At 38.0% G+C, this 26,655-nt stretch overlaps 1 protein-coding gene across 2 annotated transcripts in view; it reads left to right on the forward strand.

The window, feature by feature from the left end:
* The first annotated feature begins 7,191 nt into the window (after positions 1–7,191).
* Positions 7,192–26,655, forward strand: part of htr1fa (5-hydroxytryptamine (serotonin) receptor 1Fa) — a 63,061-nt gene continuing 43,597 nt past the window's right edge. For both annotated transcript variants that reach the window (XM_047369768.1, XM_047369767.1), the window contains exon 1: positions 7,192–7,441. The gene's annotated coding sequence lies outside the window, so the exon portion shown is untranslated. The remainder of the gene's footprint in view (positions 7,442–26,655) is intronic.

Raw genomic sequence — 26,655 nt, forward strand, 5'->3', positions numbered from 1 at the left:
TGCTTATATCACCCCGGTAGCAGGTTTTAATTTTCTGGTATATCTGTAATCTAACTTTGCATATGAATACAGCTTCTCTGTTGGACTTGGCAGTTGACTGCACTTTGAGAATCGAGTATGAAAAGATACAGCTGCCACCTACAAAGGTGATCAAATGGCTTTCCAGGTGGGTGGACGTGTCAGAGTATGGAGGAGAATTTTGTTGGACCAGTGTGAGCTGAGTCACTTGCAGCCAAATATTACCCAAACAAAGAAGATGATGGTGCACTTAAGAAGTTTCAGGACTCCTAATACGCTTCTGTCTATAGATGTTGTAGATAGTACAGGATTAGATATGTCTGAAAATAAAGAACTTTGGAAGTCCAGGATGATTTTTTTTCTCTGCAGATGGCCCATTAATTTAAAGTTTGTGGTACATTGATGTTTTTTCTTTCTGTATGAGTCGGTTTCTAATGGGTATCTAATGTGGTCTTCAATGCTGTAATTTAACAAGGTAAAGTTGTTGTGGATGTCAAACAATAAACTTAAACAAATTCGGGACCTTGAGCTGGAGCAAAACAGTAGACATCCACCAAGAGACAACTGTTTTCAAAGCGTGCTTTGAATGTCCACAAACTCCAAATCTCTTTTTCTTGAAAGCACTGCAAGCCAGAATGTAACAGACTAAATCCTGCAGACACTAAAACTGGACTCCTGAGGGCCCAAAAAAATGTTTTCTTTCAATTTATGAGAGATAAACCATTTTACTACTACCTAGAGACCAGATTGTCTAAAACCCAACAGGGGAGTTAATAAGTGCCGATCTCAATTTGTTCAGATGCTACAACATGTAACATAACGCAGTGATTGGTCTTAAATCTTTTACATTAAGCCTGAGTAAATCCTGCTCTCTGGCAACCTGGTTTAATCACAGAACATACAGACTGCACCCTTGTCATGGATCCAAAAATCGTCATTGCTATGTATATCACATGGTTTCAATTTTTTCTTGTTCTTCGTGCTCTTTTCTTTGTGTTTTAACATCACACTTTTGTCACATTATACAAACAGAGATTACTAAAATGGAGATTTAAGACATACAGTCTTTACAAAATATAAGTTTTAGTTTAGTGGTTCTCACATATGTTACAAAGATCAACTCAGTAAATGGCAAGTTTCCTAATGCCTCATTTCTATTCACAGTTCCAGCACTGCACAGCTACTCTCTACTTGGCCTCACACTACCCTGTAGGAAACCTGTTAAGTTTCGATTAACTCGCTGGTGGCTTAAAGCTGCAGACTCCAGGCTCCAGCCGTCAGCGTCGTGTGCTGTGCTTTAAAACCATGCGACCAAAACACATGTCATCATTTTCCCGAAACACTATCAACCTGATCGACCTGCCACTGAATATTGCAGTCTTCTATGATGAACAGAAAAGCCTGCACCTCATTGTTGGACCAAGAGTTAGACTTGATGCTTGCTTCTTAGGATTCAGTGGCTTGCCTGTATTGAACAGCAGTCTGTTTACGTCACATTTCAGCCCTGCTCAGCCCTAACGGGACCTGCTGCCAAACAGGTACCAAAAAGGCCAGTACCGGGCCGAAAAAGCCATCAATGGAAATGGTCACAAAACGGGCTCAGTGGAGTGGAGCCGGCCAAAGTAAAGCCTATTGAAAAGGGGCTTAAGTACCACCGCCATTGACACTTTTGGATACAGTAGCACAACAAGACTTTAACTTTTTCAATTGGTGTCATATCACAAAAACAAAGAAAAAAAAACCTTTCAAAGTAAGGAGATGGAAAAATTAACAGAGAGGGTCTTTGAAATTGGACTTCTAAGCAGGGGAAAATGGGGGTTCCTCAGTAACTAACACCTTAAAATTCAATATGGCTGTCTTTCATATCAATCTGAGTAATAGCTGGCATAAAAAAACAACTGACTTGCATGGCAATTGCATTACAATTTGTTATTCATTAATTTCCCTTTTGCACACATTACAGTACAACCTCCTTTCATGCAAATGTTAAAATTGTAAAAGTACAAAACACAGGGAACAACATTGTGGTTAGCTTGCATTGTTAATGTCATGGTTAATTGCTAAGCTGGGGATGATGTTACCATGTTCCCACTCCAGTGGTAAAGAACACAGCACAAGTAACCAAACACGCTTTGCACTGGAACTTCTCTTTTTTTAATGCTTCTCAAAGGTGAGAAGTTGTAGATGATGCAAAGATCAACATGTTTAAAAAACTTACCTTTTTGGCTGCTGGTGCTTATTTTCACATTAAATTTGTTCAAATTTACCTTGCAATTATTGAACACCAGCATTTCCAAGAATACTAAAGGTAGCGCAGGTACCACCAGTAATATTGTACCATAGTTTGAGCATTTTGGTTACATTGATAAATTTATTCCTGGAGATCAAAAATCTGTTTTCACAGCTTTTTTGTGATGTTACTTTTTGTAGAAGCAAGTTGTAATCTGCACTTAAAGCACAGATCTTATGATGCCAAGTTAAATATTTATTATATTCTTTAAAACAAACATATTTGATCTGTTAACCCATTGTCTTACCATGTACATTACCATTCCCACAGTATTTTTTAGATTCCTCACTTTTTGGTGGCACACCTAAAGACAACCTGGGTGACAACCACGTTTGAACTTCCGCACATTTTTGCTAATAAACATGAAGAAAACTTCAAATACAGGCTTAAATATTTACACACAACCCCAGTATTTGGTCAAGATAAAAGTTTCAAGTTAAGAACACTGTACAAACTGTCAAGCTTGGTGGTGGCAGCATTATGCTGAGGGTCTGTTTCATTGCCAGTGACACTGGCATATTGCACACAATGGAAACAACAATGAGCAGGACTACGTAAATATTGAGAACCATACTTAAAGGCCAGATCATTGCCAGGGAATAAACTACAAGCTCTACTATTTCTGATCATAAAAGCGGTAACATAATCACCAAAAGTTATCCTAGAAGCTTGCGTCTACAAAGAGCATGTAGTTTTTATGCAACTTACATATGAACACTAACTAAACTATTTTGACATTCCTCTCCATAGTGGGTGTATAAACGTTTCACCAGACTTATCTGCTGCCTCCAAGTTCAGTGTTGCAGTTGCCATATAACTTGAAGTTATGGCTTGAAGTTGCAATATTACCCAATGTTTTTGTAGCACTTTTCGCCTTTTAAATAATAGTCCATGCATTATTTGAAAGTGTTGCCTCATCTGCAGCAAATCTTATATTCCCAACAAACTAAAGCTCCTCTAACGTTTTGTAGGTCGCAGCTGCAATGCTTCTTTGACACTGCAGCAAAACATATAACCACACTGCAGAATGAAGGCCAGCACGATGTGCACTTTAATTCCATTTTCAGCCTCATGTTATTCTAATTAAAACAAACGAAATTAAGTCTCAGCCCACATCTGCCCACACATCACAACTAACTGTCTGCTTTACTGTATATCCTCGGAGCACGATTATAACCCATCTACATCCAGCAGTCAATAAAGGGAATTTTGACATCAATCAGTGACTTTATGTCAAAACACAGGGGGAACAAATTTACATAACATTCAGCTAATAAAATAGCAGAGTGTCGCGCCGCTCAGAGGGAGGTGAGTTGAGAAAATGTAACACAACACCTCCGACTCACACTCTAGCTCATTGTCTAATCAGTGTTTTCCAGTTTCTTAATTAGGACTTACATCCAAACACATCATGTAGCCATCATTGTATCTCTTTGCTTTTTTTTAAAGGTTTTTCTGTTGCCTCACGATCGTTTAAAGTCTTAGACATCACCTCAACACAAATCTGAAACATATTTTACACTTTCTCTGTAAAATAAGGTAATTGTGTTTCTGTGATACTCTGTTAACTTATAAATGTAACCAAAGTGTATGTACTGCTGCCATGAATTCACACAGCATCCCACTTTCACTAATAGATCTCTTATGTTCTCAGCTCAAATGGTGGTGGGAATCTTCACACAGTTAAGACCAGTCTGTAACCAACCAAACACATTTTGGTTTAACGATACATCTTTTTGTCTAATAAAATAAAAGGGGCAGGGCAGGACAGCGCACAGTGGTAGCGTACGGACCACATTTATTAAAGCTATTTATCCCTGACATAGTTGTCCATGAATGGTTCCCAACCTTAGAACCTTTGCTGCACATCCTTCTGTCTGCTTTCACTGCTTGTTTCCTCTCGGATTGCTTTGAACAAAGGCCATTAGTGCCACAGAATCTTAAAAACCTAAAAATGAAATATGTTTTTAAATAACTTTTTTTAAGTCGTTTGTGAAACTGACCCCTTATAAAGTTCAAGAAGAGAAAATAAAAGTCAAGCAAGAATTCACACCATGAAAATGTTACCTCTTTAATTTCACCATAGATTTTTAACATGACTAAGGATTGGATTTTAATCACTCCGGAATGCAGATGTTTCTCTAATGAAGCTGTACCTTAAATGTTCAGCTGCTTTTAACTGCTGAAGAGGTTGTGTCCTTCTTTTCCGTGATCCATGCTTGGTTGTTTTTTTTCAGTGTTTTTTTACGCCGCTGGTGACCTTTATTTTCTCATTTTTTGACATTGAACTGACAGGAAAGGGGTGGAGAGAGGGGGAAGACATGCAGCAAAGGTCAACAGGCCAGGACTCGAACCCGTGACCGCATGCGTCGAGGCCTAAGGCCTCCAAACATGGGTTGCACATTTTACCCCCGCGCCACTGCCACACCCCTCTCTTCCACCTTTTAAACTTATCCGAGGGCAAAGCAATGGTATAAGATTGCTTTGAAATATTCTTTTTTTTTTACTATTCTTGAAACATATCCTCAGAAACATATCCTCAGAAAAGTTCTACTTGCAATAAAAGGCAGTTCCATTGACTCAAATGGGTTGAATACAGATGCATTTCACATTTTTTTATTTTTATTTGCAAAACAATTCAAAACATTTTATTTGCATTTCCTGAAGTTTAGTTGTAGCATAAAAAATTCACTTGTGATGTTAATACTTTGCAAGGGACTGTAAATAATAATTGTCCATGCAATATCAAAATTAAATTTTTCTGACTTATTTCAGTTTTAGCTTCTAGAGTCCAGAAGATATTATTGAGTTCATAAAGCATTAATCCAAACCATTTTAGGTAAAGCCACAAAGTTTTACCGATGTTGATGTAGTTTGTCCTTACTTCTGCAGTTTAGGTGAATGTATCGCATGTTCTGAATGTACCTTGCTGTTTTATAGCAAGGCTCCATGTAAAATGTTAAGTTCAACAACTTGGTTTAAAATCCCTGACTACAGGGCTGACTACAGGTTAACGTTTGACATTTTAAATATCAAGAACCACAAGGTTTTGTTTTTTGCACAATAATCACTGATCTATGACACATAAACAAAACAAAAACTATCAATTTGAAAAACAACAGACTTGTTTGCGAATTCTAGTGCTCTTGGGGGCCCCCTGTTGGATTGTGCAACTGCTTAGTGCGTTTATGCCTTGGACCGGCTATGCATTACATAAAATATTCACACTTGAGTAAGATTAGGTATGGATATTTCTGACCTTAAATATGGCATTTTTTGGAAGACAAATTATGTTGGAACGCTGATGAAAACGCTTGTTATTATTTGTATTCTACCTTGTTGCTGTTACATATACACTGCTCAAAAAAATAAAGGGAACACTCAAATAACACATCCTAGATCTGAATGAATGAAATATTCTCATTGAATACTTTGTTCTGTACAAAGTTGAATGTGCTGACAACAAAATCACACAAAAATCATCAAAGGAAATCAAATTTATCAACCAATGGAGGCCTGGATGTGGAGTCACACACAAAATTAAAGTGGAAAAACACTACAGGCTGATCCAACTTTGATGTAATGTCCTTAAAACAAGTCAAAATGAGGCTCAGTATTGTGTGTGGCCTCCACGTGCCTATATGACCTCCCTACAATACCTGGGCATGCTCCTGATGAGACGGCGGATGGTCTCCTGAGGGATCTCCTCCCAGACCTGGACTAAAGCATCCGCCAACTCCTGGACAGTCTGTGGCGCAACATGATGTTGGTGGATGGAGCGAGACATGATGACCCAGATATGCTCAATCGGATTCAGGTCTGGGAAACGGGTGGGTCAGTCCATAGCTTCAATGTCTTCATCTTGCAGGAACTGGTGACACACTCCAGCCACATGAGGTCTAGCAATGTCCTGCATTAGGAGGAACCCAGGGCCAACAACACCAGCATATGGTCTCACAAGGTCTGAGGATCTTATCTTGGTACCTAATGGCAGTCTGGCTACCTCTGGCGAGCACATGGATGGCCATGCGGCCCTCCAAAGAAATGCCACCCCACACCATTACTGACCCACTGCCAAACCTGTCATGCTGAAGGATGTTGAAGGCAGCAGATCGCTCTCCACGGTGTCTCCAGACTCTGTCATGTCTGTCACATGTACTCAGTGTGAACCTGCTTTCTTCTGTGAAGAGCACAGGGCGCCAGTGGCGAACTTGCCAATCCTGGTGTTCTCTGCCAAATGCCAAGAGTCCTGCATGGTGTTGGGCTGTGAGCACAACCCCCATATGTGGACGTCGGGCCCCCATACCATCCTCATGGAGTTAGTTTCTAACCATTTGTGCAGACACATGCACATTGTGGCCTGCTGGAGGTAATTTTGCAGGGCTCTGGCAGTGCTCCTCCTGTTCCTCCTTGCATAAAGACGGAGATAGCGGTCCTGCTGCTGGGTTGTTGCCCTCCTACAGCCTCCTCCACGTCTCCTGGTGTACTGGCCTGTCTCCTGGTAGCGCCTCCAGGCTCTGGACACTACGCTGACAGACACAACAAACCTTCTTGCCACACCTCGCATTGATGTGCCATCCTGGATGAGCTGCACTTCCTGAGCCACTTGTGTGGGTTGTAGAGTCCGTCTCATGCTACCACGAGTGTGAAAGCACCACCAACATTCAAAAGGGACCAAAACATCAGCCAGAAAGCATAGTTACTGAGAAGTGGTCTGTGGTCCCCACCTGCAGAACCACTCCTTTATTGAGTGTGTCTTGCTAATCGCCAAAGATTTCCCCCTGTTGTCTATTCCATTTGAACAACAGCATGTGAAATTGATTGTCAATCAGTGTTGCTTCCTAAGTGGACAGTTTGATTTCACAGAAGTTTGATTTACTTGGAGTTATATTGTGTTGTTTAAGTATTCCCTTTATTTTTTTGAGCAGTGTATTTTCTTCACACCTCCTCTCCACTGACGCACCTCTCCGCTGTCTGAGGCTCGCTCTCGCCTAAGCGCGCTCCTCCATCGACTCACTAACTGGGTGTCGGCGTGAACGTCGGGAAGCTGTGAATGAACATAAATGTGGAATTTAATGTGCTTTTCACGCCGTTTGGTTTATTCTGGCATTTCATTTCAGCTTCGGAAGCCGGGTGAGTAAATTTCCTGCAAGTTCTGCGTTTAATGGGCCACAGGCTGGAGCGCATTTTGATAATTAAGGGAGCGAATTTAAGAAGTACTTTATGAACAGAGACAGGTTTAATACTATTGGTGTATATTTGGCTCAGTTGATATAAGTATGCTGTTTTACTCTGCTTTCTAAAATAATTTCCTCGCATTTATTTACTAAATCTAAGTACAATTATTTTTCGTTAACATTTTCTTTATCAATTATAACTGTTGTCACACTTGCAATTCAGTAAAGTATCATATTAACTGAAAGATTGTAAAGACCTCTGCTTCCCATATCCTTTCAGCTCTACCAACCATAGATTTACCATTAATATATATTTAGTCCAAGTTTTATTTTCGATTTTTTTCCCTCTCAAATCAAAAATATTGATTTAAGCATACAACATAATTGGAGAATGGTTTTAATTATGCAAGAAAACAATTACCTTAATATACCTGTTTCAGGTATGGAGTTCACCGACTGACTCCCTCAGATCTAATTAAAAGAGTAATAATGAAATGATCTTTCTTCTGTTTTTTTTTTTCTTTCATGAAGGCAAAGGTTGTAGTGTTGTATGCATGTGTTGCTGTATGAACCCAATATCTGCTCATTGTAGGCTCATATCTGATGAAGACCTTTATAGCATTGCGTCCTTCAAATATTTGCTGGAATTCATGTGGGAATCTATTTGTGCAGTATTTGGGATCTTTGAGAAACAGCAGGTTCACTTGCTGTTCAGGAGCAATCCCTGAGAGATCAGATCCACAACACTGCATTAACTTTGGCATGTAGGAGAGCATATGTAGTAGAATAGGTAAGGGTTTGCATGTGAAGGAACTGCATATGTTGCACTGTTTGTGAAGGATTCATTTACTGTTGGAATTGGATGGTGCGATAAAGACAGCATGGGAATCAAAGGGTTGAGAGACTTGAAAGCTGTATTGCATAATTGTGAGGACCCCGTGTACTCATCCAACAGTGTGCATGTGCATCCCACCCAGTCACCAAAACAGAAATTTGATGTTGGAGACATTTTTGCAAAGTAAAATTGTAGATTCTTTAAAATGTTTGCATTAAACCATAGAAATATATTTGCACCTGACAGCTACTGCACATTCTAGTAATACAATTACTGTCATGGAATAGTTTCTTTAAATGTAAAAAAAAAAAAAAAAAAGAAATACCCAAGCAACACTACAGTAACCTAAACCTTTTCAGAATTTCTTGCATTACAACAACAAACTTCGATGTATTTTATTGAAATGTTATGTGGAAGACCAGCACAAAGTAGCAGACAATTTGGAAGAGGACAAAAAATTGATGCAAGGTTTACAAAATTATTGACAAGTTCTAAAAAGTGTGGCATGCATTTGTTTTCATCTCTGCTGTGTCAACACTTGCCAACCTTTGTGACAGTTTCAGCTGCACGTCTTTTGCAATATGTCTCCAGCAGCTTTTCACATCTAGACTGAAATTTCCGCAAATACGTCTTTGCAAAACCGCTCAAGCTGAATCTAATTTGATGGAGAGCATCTGTAAACACCAGTTTTTAAGTTTTGCCACACCACAGATTCTCAATTGGATTTATTGCTGGACTTTTACAGGATCGTTGTAACACGTTGACATGATGTTAGGATTTATCAGTGCTCTTGAGATGTTCAAAGTTGGAAATATTTTTTTAAATGCTAACCCTACACCAGACAGGTGTGTTACTTGGCCTATATGATGCTGTTTGTTCGCTAACGTCTTCTAATGCAGGTGGACGTAGTTTATTAGGTGACCTCTGAAGGCAAGTGGTTGCACATGGTTTTGTTAGGGGTATTTGATTAAGGGGTGGGGAATACATTTTTGTTTACAAATATTTTTGAAAACCATGTACTCTTTTACGTCCAGCTAACAATGATGCACTGCTTTGTGTGGATCTACAATACAAGATGTCAGTAAAATGCATTTAGGTTTGTGGTTGCAATGTGACACAATGTAAAAATCTTCAAGGGGAATGAATATTTATTCCAAAATGTATTCCTTTCAATAGAGACTGACGATCTTACTTTCAAGAAACTAATTTCAAAGGACAAGCATCTCGGGGAGCTTAATGGATGCAAATATTTAAATCCTGGGTGTGTCCATGAATGTTTTAACTGGAAGGAGCTATGTTCCCATAATGGAGTTCATGCACCCTCTTGCTTAATAGCTCTAAATTTTGAAGAATGTTGAGCTATCTGTGGCATTGGGGATACATTTACCACTGGTTCCTAATTACACCAAGGGAGTTATTTTGGAATAAAAAATAATAGACACCAATGATTAGTAGCAGAGTCAAACCAAGGACAAGGTCCTGTCTGGTGATGGTGTGAGGCCTCATAGCAGCAAGCAATCAGTTCAGCCCATTCAGTGTAACTCATGCAGACTGATATGAAACCAATTACCAATGCAATAGCTTTAGCTGTTCTCTCCTTTTCCCTAACAAAATGTACACACCACATCAGGCATGAATTGAACTATTAAATGTATTTCCTTTGATGCTTCATGGAAGGCTGCAACTACAGCTGACCTTCTAATTGTAAGTACAGATGTTATTACCAAACCAGTTTGTGATTAAACGTTAAGATGCATTTTAAGGCAGACAGACAGAGAAGTTTTTATTCTAAGCATACTGGTGGCTTGAAATAGCAATCATTAGTAAAAGCAAAGATTTGGTTTATTCACATTTCAAGGCAAACATCTGTATGATGATGATCACTGTAGGGTGGTCGAATTCAGCCTTAGAGATAGAGTGAGTAGTTAGAGTACACCTTCTGCTCTTCCACATTGAAGGAAATAAGCTGAGGTGTTCATGGCATCACATTAGGATGCCTCCTGGGCACCTAGGTTTGGAGGTCTTCCAGCCACATCCCACTGGGAGGAGACTGCAGTGTAGCCCTTAAAATTCCTGGGACTGGGAATGCCTTTGGATCTATCGGAATGAGCTGGAGAGTGTTGCCATAATAAGGCATGTCTTGGTTTTCAGCTTGGAACTGTTACTTTTGAGACCCGATCTCTGACAAAAGGATGGATGGATGGCCACTGCATTTGTACTTGGATTAAATTGTACTATGTTCAACTTTAATTTCTATAGTAGAGTTTTTTCACTTTTCACTTACTTTATAGGACCCAGACTTTCCTATAGAATGGAATGTGATTCTTGAGCACTAGTTATCAGGTCTATAGAGGTACTTTTGAATTTTTCTTTGATCGGCTGTTGATTTGCTTTTAAATCTAATCTTTCAACCATGATTTTCAGAGAAATTAGGTTTTTATTTGTTAAGCTGCTTAACTCTGACCTATGAGTCATTCAGGCATAAAAGACAACTCAATTCAAAGACTGAACCAGGCAGCTTACTTAAAAGGAGTTATTTGAATCATATGCACTAGTAGAGGTTATCAGACGGTCAATAATTTGAATAGGTTTCTCACAAAAATGATTTTAAAGATTAAAAGGCATCAGATTTATACACAAATAGTCTCATTCTGCACAAACATGGTGATTCCAAAGAGCTATTAGCTGGGTCATAGAATAGATTGACAAAGTGAAGCATGAAGTACTTTTCAGGTCCTGTGTAGGCTTCTTTTCCTGAGTTTCTTCTTTCTTTATGTATTGCTGTAATCGGACAGTATGTCTTTTTTCCAGGTTAGCCTATTAAAATAAGAGAAATGAATACAGATTGTTGTGAAATATTAGGCTGCAAAGACTGAACAGAAAAAAAAATGTCTGTAGAAGAACCCAAAAATGGAAATCCGGAAATTTAAAGTATTATATGGAAAGTGTGGCTAAATATATTTTGGGGATAATGAGTGGCGATTCAAGTCTTCTGTACAGTACTGTAAACCTGCTAAAAGACAAAAACTATGTCAGTTTGTTTTAGTAGTAGATGGGTCATTTAATTTTCTTTTCTTTTTGAGAATGAAATTAATCTTTGCTTTTACAGTCTTGATAACATCCTCTGTCAGATTTAGGGTTTGTATATGTTTGTATATGTAAATTATCTGATCTGTGTAAGCTTTCATAATATTTAAATCTCACTTCTAAATGTCTATCATGTCATTATTTATAAAGCAATAAAAGAGCCAAAATAGGAATGTTTGTAAAAACAAACAAAGGAAACTCCAAAAACACCAGGTATGTATGAAATACATTACATCTTATAATTTAAAGGGGTTAAATAAACTTTTTACCATGACAGGAAATGATGTAACCAAATCAAAAATGTTATGTAGAATAAAAATATAGACATGAATTATATAAGAAACAAATATAGGGAATTGCAAAGAAAATCATTGCAAAACACACTATGGAAAATTGGGAGGATACAATGCCATTCTGGAACAGAAAATGTGAATTGTTAGGGTATTATAGTAACAAATAAATCATACATCATTCACAATAGCTCTCGATTTTACTAATTCACCAATGTAGATTAAAAGCATCCTAACTACAAAATCTAAATTTGTAATTGATATTTGCTTATCAATAATCTCAACAGATAGCTAGGAATATTAGACAGAGGAACTAGTTCTCATCAGTAAGCCATTGGTCCCATTCTTTACATAATGTTGATAGTTATTTGTATTCATTTCACTGAATATCTTACTGACTTTAAGAAATGAATCACTCTAAAAGAAAACTGGCAACCAAAATACACCAAATGAGTCAAAGTGAGGGTGTAGGAGAGACACTGTTCGTTCTTATTTTTCACACACATTCATCACGTTTTCTTGTTTATTTTGCACTGAAAGTTGTATTCAAGCAGAACTAAACTTTGCCTAAGTTGTTTTTTTTCATGTCTCTTTTCAGAACTTAACCTAATTTAACTTAACCCTAACTTATTCATTATTTCTGTGATGGATCCGTCCGTCCGTCTGTATGCCTGTCCACCCCCCCGTCTCCCTCAGAGATCAGGTTGAAAAGGTAACATTCCTCTCCAGCTCATTCAGATGGATCCCAGTCCCAGGATATTATAGTCCTTTCCATCAATTTCTAGGGCTGCCCTGTGGTCTCTTCCCAGTGAGATGTGCCTGGAAGACATCCAAAGTTAGGTGCCCAGGAGGCATCTTGATCTGATTCCAGGAACATTTATTTTTATTTCTTTCAGTGAGGATGAGCCAAAACACCTCTGTTAAAAGTTGTCACCTTCTCCAATAAATACTTGAACAATGCGTAGAAAAGTATGGGTCTGCTTTTTAGTGGTTCATGTCATACAGCTGTCCAGGTAAATTTTATATTTTTTAGCTGCTGTTCCAATTACATGTGGGGTTCCTCGGGAGTTCATCCTGTGCCCATATGTGTTCTTACTATATATGTTGCGTTTTGAATCCATCCTTATGAAACACAAGATTTCTTTAGGTAGTTATACAGGAAATATAGAAATGTCTCCACCTCGGTAACAAAAAGTAACAAGTAAGGAATCATTGCAGCTCTTACTGATCAGCTCAGATTATCCAAATCATGGTTGAACATACATTCTATTGATTTAAAACAAAACAAAACTGAGATAATTTTATTTGCAAGTTCTAACTCAAGAAAAAAAAAATAGCCTTTTCCTCCAAGTAACAAAGCTTCTGTGGAAAAACTCTGGTGTGATAATTGATCATTCTATTAAATTTGAAAAGCACATGAGCACATTTGTGAAATCAAGCTTTTCCAACTAAGACTTTTAGCCAAGGCAAAGGGAATATCTCTTACAGAGATTTTGAAAAAGTTACTGATGGTTTTGTTAGAACAACTTCTTGTATGTAGGCTAAGATTATTCATCCCTTTGTTCTTTACAGCTGTTGCAAAACACCACTACCATGAACACATAACACCAGTTTTGGCTTCCTGTTCATTTCAGATTTAAAGACCTTTTTGAATGTTTACAATGCCACATAGGCTGTCCCTGTTTATTAGGAACCCATTCACCACCATATTTCAACAACAGCACTCAGGTCTCAACCCAAGCACTCAACCCAAATTAGCCCCTTCCTGATGCTGACTGTGGCCCAATAACATAAGATGCTTCAAGAACTAAAAAAAAGTCTTCAATAGCCATGTCTCCTCCCATGCCTCAAACTTGTCTAATTGGACTTTGCAGGGCAGCAACTTCCATTAAAGTACATTGAAAGTTGGAAGGCCATTTTATTTTCAAACAAGAAAAAAAATTATCTGTACAGTCCTGAGGGCGTCCAACATTGCTGGCCTGAAAAAAGTGATTCCACTGGAGATATTGCCTATGTGACACAGTTGAAGAGGCTCCAATATGACCTGGGGAGCTTCTTCCATCAATGGAATAATGGAGCATCAAGTTGTGCAAGGACCTCAAACTGTGGCTTGCTCTGTAGATATCCATCTTGACTTAGGTCTCTTATCATAATGACGACTGAGTCTTTCAACAGGACAACACAGCAGGCAAAAAGGATGTGTTCTAATGTCCCTCTTTAGGATCGTCCTGCATGTCACCCAGATCTAAATCCCACTGAAAACATAAAGGGATAGATGGCATGGGGGTCCAACAATATCAGATGTCCGCTGCAGACTGTGGATGCCCTAAATAAAGCCACTTTCATCACATCAAAAATCCAAATAAATTTGTAAGTGATCAATAAAAGCTGTAGGATACTTGCTACTAAGTCCTTTTGTAATACTTTAAGTTCTGTTTGGAGGTTTCTTTGACCTACGTTCTTTAACTTTTGAAGAGCTAATGAGCAGGCTGTTAAAGTTTAAATGCCATTTTTAAAAATCTGCCTAATATATTTGTTTTTTTTTTTTTTCCTTTGTCCATGGAAATATTTGTAACCTTTTCTCTGTCTTAAAGTTTAGATCAGGAGTGTTTTATAAGGAAATTAGCTGATTGCCAGAGATAATCACAAAACACATGTGCTTTACCGTCTGCAACCTACAATGAGATCTTCCTTCAACTTTATACTCCACAGAACTATAGCTGAGACATTTTGCATTTTGTATTTTGAAGAGAACTGGTTTAACTGAATTTGCTGTTGGTTTTAATGCATATTACACAGCCTACTAATAGAGAAACATGCTGCACAGCTTTTTACCAACATGCAGCACATCTTATCTCCTGTTGGCAGACAACGAAAATAGGTATTTTTGAAATGTGCTTTTTTTTTTTTTTTTTAGAACTCTCTATTATAAAAAAAAAAAGCTGTTTAACTATCCTGAAATGTCCAAAGCCTTGAAGAATTAGCATTTAATTAATTGTCACCATTCCATGGGAGATGAGAATTCAAATTAAAGCTAGCTGCCAAGAGAAGCCACCTGGTAGACAGTTATTCTTGTTTCATCATAGGGATTTGAAGACTTTTGAAGGCTCTTTAACACCAGACACAGCAACACCACCACATGAGCCATTTCATGATATTGTGTGTATGTGTGCTGGTGAGATAAATACACCCAGCAGTAGAACAAGAGACAGGTGGGAGGTGCACCTACTTTGTCAGCTTGTGTGAGTAGCAGAAATCAATTCAGGGGAGTACACATTAATTGACTCTGTAAAGGTGAACCTCTAACTTTGAGTAACCTTTAGGCGCTAAGGTGGCAGATTTGAAGAGGTCATAAATCATTTGGCCATATCTAATACAGTAAAGTGGACCTTGTCCGAAGCCTTTGAGATGGCCTTCCCCCATGGCGTCTTTTATGAAATTGACTCCTAATGGAAGAAAAAAAAAAAGCTTAAAGCCCCTCTAGTAGCACCTAAAGGTTTTAATATCTATCACAATGAATGTAGAGAGAATGTCCAGTACACTCTCTTATCTAATGGTTATAAAACCTTGCTACATGTTTTCAGAGTGAAAAGCAGAAACAAGCAGGTCCATCTATCTATCCTGGTAAGCATGAAATGTACAAATTTAATTCTACAAAGAACCCATTTAATTATGATTATACAACTGTTTTAAAACAGCTGTAGGGCACGGCTTTAACATTTGTTGTTTTTAGTCAAAGTACAGAAGAAACATTTCTGTTTACTAGCAATGCATGTTAAGTTAAAATATGTGGTTTAACTATGTGTTCCATTCATGATCAAAAGTCAAATTTGAAATTCCAAGTTGAAAAAACGAATAGGAATCCAATAAGACTGCCACATTTAAAGGGGGCCTATTATGCAAAATTCACTTTTTGATTGTTTTTTACTTCCATTTGGGTCTCTAATGCTTCTACAAACAGTCCAAACGCAAAAAAAAAAAACTCTGCCATTTTTTGGCTATAAATGAATGTTTTATTTTTTCCAGAAAATGTGTGGATAACAGGGATTTATAGCTTCATTTCATTTTTGAGGGTAATGTTCAGTCACATTGCTGAAGACAGTATTAGTTTACGTGAATCACTTCACCACAGGTTGCTTTGAGAACTCACATCAGTACACATCAGGATTTGCAGAAAGACTTAGACTGAAGAAAAATTCAGTCCCCACTGTTCATGGCAAATCTGCAGATGAGAGAAATGTAAGTTTTTACTGTTGGTACTACAGGTTTCGGTTTCGTTTTCATGTGTACGAAGTGCTGGTTGGGGGCGTGGCCAGATACAGCTAATTTACATAAACATGACAGAGCCCTAAAACAGCTCATATAGAAAGGACATCAAAAAAGGGGAAACTGAGGAGGTGAAATCTCATTATCTGAGAATGATTTTGTACGAAAAATGTAGTGAACACGTTTTGTATAGCCTACAGATCTATCCCAAATGTTTAAAAGGAAGTATAAAAGGTAACCGTTAAAACATAGTGATGGTTGCTGTTTTTGGTATTTACAATTCTGTCAGTTTGTGTCTCTTTAGCAGTGTTCAACTGCTGTTAATATGTTCCCACAGTGTTTGTATGTACTGCTGTCCACTTCAGGTTTAGTTTGGGTCCTTCAAATATTTAGCTCTGTGCCTAAAATGCGTGAACTAATATTTTTGGCTATTTAAGCTTACTAGCGTTACATTGCAGTTTAGCTTACATTGATTGATTAGGCCCGAGCAGCAAAGCGCTGCGAAGGCCTATTGTAATCGCTCCGTTTCTTATTATTATTATTCATCCAGGAAATGAATTTGCCTTTTTGGAGGCCTTAACATATTCAAAAACTCACCAAACTTCACAGAAAGTTGTCCCCCAATGGACATTTTCGTATTCTAATGGATTTGAAAATGGGCGTGGCCAAACCCCTCTACAGCGCCCCCTAAAATGAGATAGGCCAACTGGTAAGTCCTACACAGTTGAAATTTGCTACATAGGTAGATCCCCTCAAATCATGAAAAAAAGTATCTTGGGGGTATGCCCTAAAACCAACAGGAAGTCGGCCATTTTGGGTCAAAGGGTCATTTTTAGCCCTTTTTCAATTTTCATACATGTCGAACTTTAACGAACTCCTCCTAGGGATTTTGAGCTACCGGCTTCATATTTGGTCAATATGCAGGTCAGGCATGGGGGACTAAAAGTTATTAAAATTTTGACTTTTTGTGTATGTTGAAGGGGTGGGACCAGGCCTCAAAGTTCGCCTTCTTACCACAAATTTCAAACAGCAATAACTTTAACATAAATTGGCTGAAATACACCAAACCTGGTATTATTGATCCCTCTCAGATGACCAACAATTATATGTGGTCAAATGATGACATCATCAAAGCCACACCCCCTGAGAACAGGGAGTCACTTTTTTCACTTGGAAAGGTGCCTCTCTGACCCTCTTGACCCAATCAACTTGAAAGTGTGTCAAAAGACAGATAAGTAGTGGGTCTAACTTCATTTGAAGCACAGTGACTTTTAATAAAACTTTGCCATGGCGGCGCAGCAAAGTCACACATCACACCATGGCCATACGTTTGGCTTTAAATTCCACATATATCGTCTGATCGGCACCAAAACCAACATGATTGATCATTGTCCAGTCCCCAACAGAGATCTGATGACATATTTGGTGGGCGCGGCTTAAATTCTCTACATCGCCCCCTACAAAACTTTAAAAAATCAGCCCCAACACATGCTTTGACTGAGGATTGTGAAATTTGGTACACATATGTAACTTCTCAGGACCTACAGAAAAGTCTCTTGGAGCACTGGTCCAAACCCCAATAGGAAGTCGACCATTTTGGATTGAAGTTGCCATTTTGACCCCATTTTTGCTGTTTCTAGCCCATGTATCTGAGCAAACTCCTCCTACAGCTTTTGACTTACAGACTTCTAAATCAATCAGTATAGTCTTAAGGCACTGGGGATCAAAAGTTATCAAAAGCTTTTTCATACCTGAAAGTATGTGGGCGTGGCTAAGCCTCAAAATCTGACTGCTCGCCATGAAACACAAAACTGTTATAGTTTCTACAAAGAAAGTCACAGACACATGAAGCCTTCTGGGATTGAACCATATAATAACTGGAACCATATTCAATGGTCAACTGCTGACATCATTGAAGCCCCGCCCCCTGACAACAGGAAGTGTAATGTTTCACTTACTGTGGGTCATATTAGATCTCCTTCACCTAATCAACATGAAATTGTCTACAATGACAGATATGATGGTCTAACTTGGTCTCTAGTACTGACAGGTTTGGCTAGAGGGTGTGGCTGTGGCGGCGTGGCGAAGTCTGATGTCACGCCATGGCCATACGTTTGCCTCTAAATTACACATGCATGGTCCGATTTACTCCAAACTTGATATGGTTTATCTTTGTCAGCCCCTAAACAGCTCTATTAAATTACATTGGAATTTGGATCAACAGCGCACCCTAAGACATTACAAGTGCTCTATCTCCTTCATACATCATCAGAAACACTTGAAATTTAGTTTACATCATCATGGATCAATGCAGGACATGTTGACACAATCAATTCATGACATTATTTTAGCCGGGCCCACTAACTAACAACTGAGTACAGATTCCATCTGGAAGATTATATTTTGGCCAGATTTGGAACATTTCTTGCCAGAGCAGAATTTCACATGACCAAAGAATGTATAAAAGGTGGCTCGCATCGCCACCCAGTGTGTACATGCGGAATTGAGCGGCGGGCTCCTCTGCGGCATGGAGGAGGCGGTGCAAGGCTCCCGCGGTCGCTACACAGGCCAAGCGGCGCTTGGCTGCAAGGGCCGCACAATGCTGCTTGCAGCTTTAATTTACTTTGTATTTACATTGTCAAAATATGCAAAGTTACAGTTTCAGAACAGATAAATGTTTTCCCATTATACCCTTCCTTAAAGGCCTGATAGAAAAGAACCATTTGTGTGTATGGAAGATTCTGAGATGTGAAAAACAATGACAGTCATGGTGTGAGATTACAGGAACCTCACTAAACACTCTTCATGTAACACTGGTTAAAAACTACTGCTGTCAAGCTACAAGCTGGTTTGCAAGCTGTTTTCAACAAAAAATAACTTTATTTTAAATATTTGCAGATTTTACTCAAAATCATCACAATGTGAGAATTGCATACCCACCCATGCCTACTCAAAAATTAAGAAGCCTGAACTGTACCCATTTTAGACCACCACCCATATAGCCACCAACACAAAAGCAGAACGCGTGAACATTGTTTCAAGTTTTGTAGGTGTAAGGCTTGCCAGATAGAAATTAGCAGACTCATTCATTCAGATTCATTCACAGATTTCTAGAACTCTTAGTGTGACTGCTGCTACAAATGTTCTCATGTCTTATTTAAATATATTTACAAATAATTTGTTGATGATTTAGTTCAGTTATGGCCATCAACAACTTCTCTACATGATATATTTCTGCAAACGTAGGTGTGGTACTGTAGACATACAAAATCAACTGGCCCTGCTATTTTGCAAACAGAATTGACAGTTGATTGAGAATATTGTGCGGTGAATATGTCTAAGCTGCTAACAAGAGCCTTTCTGTATTTATATGCCACCGTCCCATTGCGATCTGTAAAGCTCTGATGTATTTCTCAAAAATAGATCATAAGCTGAGCCAACCTGAGAGCATGCAGTGGCCTGTGGATGCCAAAAGCAACTAAGAACATCCCATATGAGTTAGAATAAAATGGTTTAATTTTGCTGATCCTTTTGAATGATAGACACATTGACTTAAATTTGAATCTATGTTGTAAGAATGTGAACAGGAAGAAAGGGGGAAATAATTTGTCTCTAGAACTTAAATGCAGTGTAGCAAACAGCAGTTACTGCATACAGCATTGAGATTAATGCATCCTTGAAACTCAAACTGCAAAATAATCTCATAACAAAGCAGTCACTTTCAAAAATATCTCCCACGTATGTAAAGCTAAAAGTTTAAATTGCTGCTCTTTGTTTTAATCATTAAACGCAGTCTTTGTGCAGTACACCACTTAAATATTGGCCTTGGGGTTTAAAGACTATAAAATATTTTTTGTCATTTGTTTTAAGTTAATTTTATCACATCTGAGTTGATTGCTGAATAAGCTGTTCTTTTGTCTGCAGATACAAAAACCTAAATGCTTAAATTCTGACTACAGGAGGGAAAAAAATCAAAGTTAATCTGATTTTTGGCATTTTAGAATGGAAAGTAGTCACGAATACATTGTAGTCCAGTCATGATTTTCATGTACTGTGGGTCCAATATGCTGTAAAAAGATTATCCATGTTGTTCAGTTAGAATGACAGAAGGCTTGAATTCAGCTTTCCTAGTGGTTCTTTTCTGTTTAGGTCAAAACAATATCCAGTTAAAACATCTATTGATTTCCTCTCCCAGTAATTCCTTTAAGTGTTCGTTTCAGCAAGAGACTCCAGTAATTTCTCCATTGTTCATAGTTCGCTAAGGACAAAGCTGCTAAACTAACTCTAAATGTAAAAAAAAAAAAACGATAAAGACATGCATTGTTTTTCTTTTTTGTTTATGATTTTCCTTATGAAGTTGAGCAAATGGGTGAAGATGTTTTCATGCCAGTGGTAGCCGAAATACTGTTTTACTTGTGAACATGTGGAATGTATGATTTATGACCAGCTTAGTGGAGTCCATCCATGCAAATCCAAGCTTTTCTAGATGAACATTAGGATTTTTATTTTTACCACTTAGTAGCTATAATGTGATGGTTGATCGGTTTATGAGTCAAACTATATGAAGTAGAAAAAAAATATTTTCCTTTGAGAATTTACCCTGACCTCCCCGACCTATTCCAGCTGCTTTCAAAGCTTTTCCCTCTGAGTGTGTGGGAGTGTTGTCGACTCAGGCATAATAATGTTTCATTAGAATTTGTATTATGTGTGCATTTCGGTAATGCAGTATCTGTGAGCATAAGCATTATCAGTGCTCGCAGTGAGAAAAATATTGTTCTATCTCTAATTGTACTGAATATACTTCAGACATTCAGCAAAAATAAGAATAATAAGCATGCATGTGATATGTTTACAATTCACATTAGAAACAGACTGGGTGGTTATTTTCTCCCTCAAGCTGTAGGACAGAAGTAAGACTGATAAACATTCAAATGTTAATATTAGCCAGTTGCTTGGAATAAAGCAACCTCAGGGTACATTTTTTGGAGTGCTGTTTTGGCAGTTTTGTAAAGGTCACATTTTAGATCCTACAAATAGGCTACATCTCAATAAATTACCACTGAAAACATTGCAAATTTGAGTACTTTATGTTATGGCCTATGGGGACGGCTGCTGTCCAGTAAACAGTCATTGACACCCTCCACAAGGACAGTATGCCACAAAATGTCATTGCTGTAGAAGCTGTCTGTTCATAGTGCTGTATGCAAGCATCTTAATAGAAAGTTGAATGGAAAGGGGAAATGGTATAAAAATGGTGCACAAGCAACAGGTAAAGCCACAGGCATAAGATTGGGAAGCAAAACTTGTTCAAGGGGGTGATTCACAAGGCATTGACTGAGGCAGTACCTCAAGAGTCACCATCCATGATACGGACTACAACTGTCCAATTGCTTATGATAAGCTATTCCTGAATCAGAGAACATGAGAAGCATCTTACATGGACTAAGGAGAAAAGAACTGGATGTTTGTTCAGTCATCTTCTCAAATGAAAGGAAATATTGTTTCCTTTGCAAATCAATATCCCTGTCACTACAGGACAAGCAATAAGCCACATAATCCACACTGTTTGAGGTCCAGTCAGACGTTTGGACATTCAGTGATGGTTTGAGGAGCCACGTCATCTGCTGGTGATGTTCCACTGGGCTTTCTCAAGCCCAGTGAGCACAGTTGACAACTAGGAAATTTTAGAGCAGTTCATGCTTCTCTCTGCTGACGAGCTTTATGGGGATGCCAATTTCAATTTTCAACAGAACTTGGCACCTGCCCACACAGCCAAATGTAGCAAAACTTTATTTAACCACCATTGTATCACCGGTTTTGAATGCCCAGCCTTACTTAAACCACACAGATGATCTACAGAGCATTTTCAAGAGGAAGATGAGAAACACCAGACCCAACAATGCAGATGACCTGAAGGCTGCTATTAAAGCAACCTGGACATCAGCAGAGCTGCAGACTAACCTCTATGCCACACTGCACAAATGCAGTAATTCAAAAGAAGCCCTGAACAAGTTTTCAGTGGATATACTGTTCAGTATGTGGACATACAGTTCAGTATACTGTTTCAGTGTTTATTAAAAATGTTATACTGGTTTGATGTAATCTAATTTTCTGTCAAACTGAACTTTGGGTTGTCATGAGCTGTAAGCCATAATCATCAAAATAAACAAAAATAAACAGTTGAAATATATCATACTGTGTGTAATAGATCTAGATTAGAGTTTCCATTATGAACCCAATGACTTCCCAGCCAAGTTTTGCATATTGATAAGACGTTTGTTCTTCAGTTTAAAGAGGATGTTTGAAAAAGAGACTAAGTTGCTCCAAATAGCTCATTTCATCAGATCTTGCATGACATGACATGCTCTCTGGCAGAATTTGCAGCTCCATGCTCTCGAATAAAGTCAACTATTTATTTTCTACAGTAATGTCAGCAGACATTTAAAAAGTGAAAATGACAAGGCATTTCAAAAGACTACTTGAGGTTTTAAAATTAAGAAAATGGATTCAACATTAGATACATTTTGCCTGTGAACAAAGCTGTGGTCTAATAAGCGCCTTCATATAGCAACATTTCATGAACTTGCTCCATGGAATCCTTTCTTAGTAAATTACATTTTTAACCATAAAAGATTAGATTGAATAGATTTACAAGAAGCAACTATTAAGCAACCCTGCTGGGCTTATGTTTGGCCAGCCTCATATTTCTTATACGTACATCATTGATTTTTCATCATGGTTTCTGTATCCAGAAATCCTGTCTTACTTACTGTCAAATTATATCAGCATAACTTTGTGTGTTCCATGTGTACTTTTTGGTAAAAAGCATACATACAGTGGGGAGAACAAGTATTTAATACACTGCTGATTTTGCAGGTTTTCCCACTTGCAAAGCATGTAGAAGTCTTTAATTTTTATCATAGATACTCTTCAACTGTGAGTGACAGAATCTAAAACAAAAATCCAGAAAACCATATTGTGTGATTTTTAAGTAATTACTTAGCATTTTATTTCATGACATAAGTATTTGATCACCTAACAACCAGTAAAAATTCCAGCTCTCACAGACTTGTATTTTCTTATAACTGTGCTAACAGTGGTTGCCTTCTCACCAAGCTGCTTGGCTATTTTCTAGTAGCCCATTCCAGCCTTATGCAGGTCTACTATTTTATCCCTGATGTCCTTCCACAGTTCTCTGGTCTGGGCTATTGTGGAGAGGTTGGAGTTTGTTTGATTGAATGTGTGGACAGGTGTCTCTTATACAGTTAACGAGTTCAAACAGGTGCTGTTAATACAGGTAATGAGTGGAGAACAGGAGGACTTCTTAAAGGAGAACTAACAGGCCTGTGAGAGCCGGGATTCTTACTGGTTGTTGGTGATCAAACACTTATGTCATGCAATAAAATGCTAATTAATTACTTAAAAATCACACAATGTGATTTTCTGGATTTTTGTTTTAGATTCAGTCACTCACAGTTGAAGAGTACATGTGATAAAAGTTAAAGACTTCTACATGTTTTGCAAGTGCGAAAACCTGCAAAATAGGCATTGTATCAAATACTTGTTCTCCCCACTGTGTATATACACTACTGGTCAATTGTTTTAGATACACTTTCTCACTTAATGGGTCTCTTTATTTTCATGACTATTTACATTGTAGATTCTCACCAAAGGCAACAAAACTGTAAATGAACACACATGGAATTATGTAGTAAACAAAAAGTGTGAAATAACTAAACATTTTTATATTTTAGGTTCTTCAAAATCGGCACCCTTTGCTTTGATGACTGCTTTGGTCTCTTAGCATTCTCTTCATGAGCTTCACGAGGTGGCCACCTGAAATGGTTTTCTAAAGAGTTTTGAAAGAACTTGCCAGAGGTACACTGAGAGACGGCCAAAGGTTAATATTTCAGTCCTCGCAGGGCGGCTACTTCAAGGAATCTAAAATATAAAACATAATTAAAATTCTTTTACAACTTTTTTGTTTGCTAGATAATTGCATAATGTGTTCATTCACTGTTTTGATGCATCCAGTGAGAATCTACACTCATGAAACTAAAAAAAAAAAAAACATTAAATGAGAGTATGCCTAAAACTTATATATAAACATTTTCTTTCTGAGTTGTGGGGCAGACACAGAAAACTGCAGCAATCAATCAATGCCCTAATGTCATCCTATTTCTACTGGGACAGCAGATCCTCCTACCCACTTTAGAAAATAGCCTATCCATTTGGAGATTGCTGTAGCCTGAAGAGACTTTTGCTAACCACTGTAGTAACACAGTAACATATCAAACATTTACATTTCTCACCTAAAATGTTTTGAGTTTTGTATAATAAATGACTGTTAAGTAAGCACAGAATTTGTCCTGATCTTGTTCTGCTTAATTTGGATGACCACATATATACAGCTAGAACCATGAATAAAATGCAGGAGAACGAGAACTGCTTAAATGGATGGAGCTGCTCCCACATATCTTAACATTACAAGTCTGTTATGTCTACTATTCATTTTTGTAAAACCTAAAAAAAACTATTTAAAATGCATAACATGAGTGCAAATTTACTTAAAAAATTATTGGTTGATTTGAATTCTTTGTTACCCTGATTTGCAACATTAACACGTTTTTAGAATAATTATTTAACCAAACATGAAAACCCTTTTGCGATTCCATATACGCACTTTGGGTAATGCAGGAAAATTTTAGTTCAGTAAAATGAAAAAAAAAGCATCATGTTAACATAACTTTATAAAAGACTTGTTTTTAAATGAAGAGTTTGACTTTAGACATAATTAGCATCTTTTATTAGAAATAAGCAGCAAAGTGTTCATTAATTTGCTTCAGAGTTAGCTTCAGGCAGGTTTAAGGTATCCACCAAGGCCGTAGTAGTGGAGATGGGCTCAGTCTCAGCTTCCAAAAATCTGTACAGCGAGGAAAGTAAGACGTTTTTCCACTAGTAACACACAAAATATATTTAGCAAGGCACAGTATTGATTTTAACATGTTGTAAAAACAAAGAACAGTTTGCATTATATTAACCTTGTCTGGTCTTCCATCTCAAAACCTCGGTGAGCTGTACAGGTGCATCTCAATGATTGCGAATATCATTTCAAACTTTATTTCATTAATGTAGTTCAAAAGTGAAACTCCTGTTCCATAAGGCAGAGCCTTATTCAGAGTACATCTCAATGAATTAGAATATTATTTTATTATGGCATACAGATACGGAAAACCCAAAATCCATCTTTGCAGAAATTAGAATGTTGCATAAATTGTTACTTGTTACATAAATTATAAAGATTTTTAATGAAGAAATGTAGCCTACTTGTACAGTGTTACCTTGCAGCAAGAAGGTATTGGGTTTGAATCCTTGGCCTGGGGTCTTTCTGCTTTTTGCATGTTCCCTCTGTGCATGCTTGGGTTCTGTCCGGGTATTTCAGTTTCTTCTCAGTCAAAAAACATGACTGTTAGGCTAAGTGGTTTCCCTACATTGCTCCTAAAGGTATGATTGTGCACAGGCAAGGTTGTTTGTTTTGTATCTTTGTGTTGCCCTGTGATGGACTGGCGACCTGTCCAGGGTGTATCCTGCCTCTTCCTAAATAACAGTTGTAGATGGGCATCAGCCCAACCGCGACCCTACAAGGATGAAAGGGTATATTGGTTGGATTGAAATGTAGCCTACTGAAAGTTATTTCAGTATTCTGTACACAGTCAATACTTGTTTGGGCATCTTTTTGGCATAAGTTACTGTATTAGTGTGGCATGGCATGACATCTAGACAATACAAGATCTTCTGTGGAATTTGGGTCAGGCAAGTTTCCTGGCTAATCAAGCACAGTAAGACCATTGCCATTAAAGCAGGTATTGGTACATTTAGCTGTGTGGGCAGGTGCCAAGCCCTGCTGTAAAATAAAATCAGCATTTCCACAAAGCTTGTCAGCAGAGGATAGCTTAAAGTGCCTCAAAAATTCCTGCTATGCAGCTTCACTGACTTGGATATTGCGAAATCACAGTGGACCAACAGCAGCAGATAGGATGGCATCCCAAATCATTACAGACTGTGGGAACGTCACTGGATCTCAATCAACTTGGCTTCTGTGCTGCTCTGCTCTTCCACCAGACGTTGATTTCCAAATGAAATTAAAAATGTACTTTCATCTGATCAGAGGTGTTTGGACCCCATAGCAATAATTCAGTACGTTGTTTGTTAGATTAGGTAAGATGCTTCTGACGTCTTTGGTTCAGGATTGTAGGAATGCAACAGTTGTGGACATTGTCCATGATACTTCTTTTTTTAGTGGCTCATGAAACACTGAATCCAGATGTAGTCCACACCTTGTCAATCTCCCTCAAACTCTTGAATAAGCTTTGCTTCACAGTCAACACTCCGGTCACCACTGTTACTTATGTACCTTTTTCTATCACACTTTTTTCTTCCACTAAACTTTTTATTAATATGCTTGGATATAGTACTCTGTGAACATCCAGCTTCATCACCAAAAATCTTTTGTAGCCTGCCCTTCTTGTGGAGGGTATCAATGGCTTGGCTGCTGGACAACTGTAAAGTCCGCACTCTTCTCCATGACTGCCTAGGCCATGACATTTCTGCTTTGGGTTCTCATTAGCTGTATGGCATAATCATCAAAATGAATGTGAATAAATACTTAAAATATACACACTTCATGTAATC

This window comes from Girardinichthys multiradiatus, chromosome 7 (genome assembly GCF_021462225.1).
Source record: "Girardinichthys multiradiatus isolate DD_20200921_A chromosome 7, DD_fGirMul_XY1, whole genome shotgun sequence".
Classification (NCBI taxonomy): Eukaryota; Metazoa; Chordata; class Actinopteri; order Cyprinodontiformes; family Goodeidae; genus Girardinichthys; species Girardinichthys multiradiatus.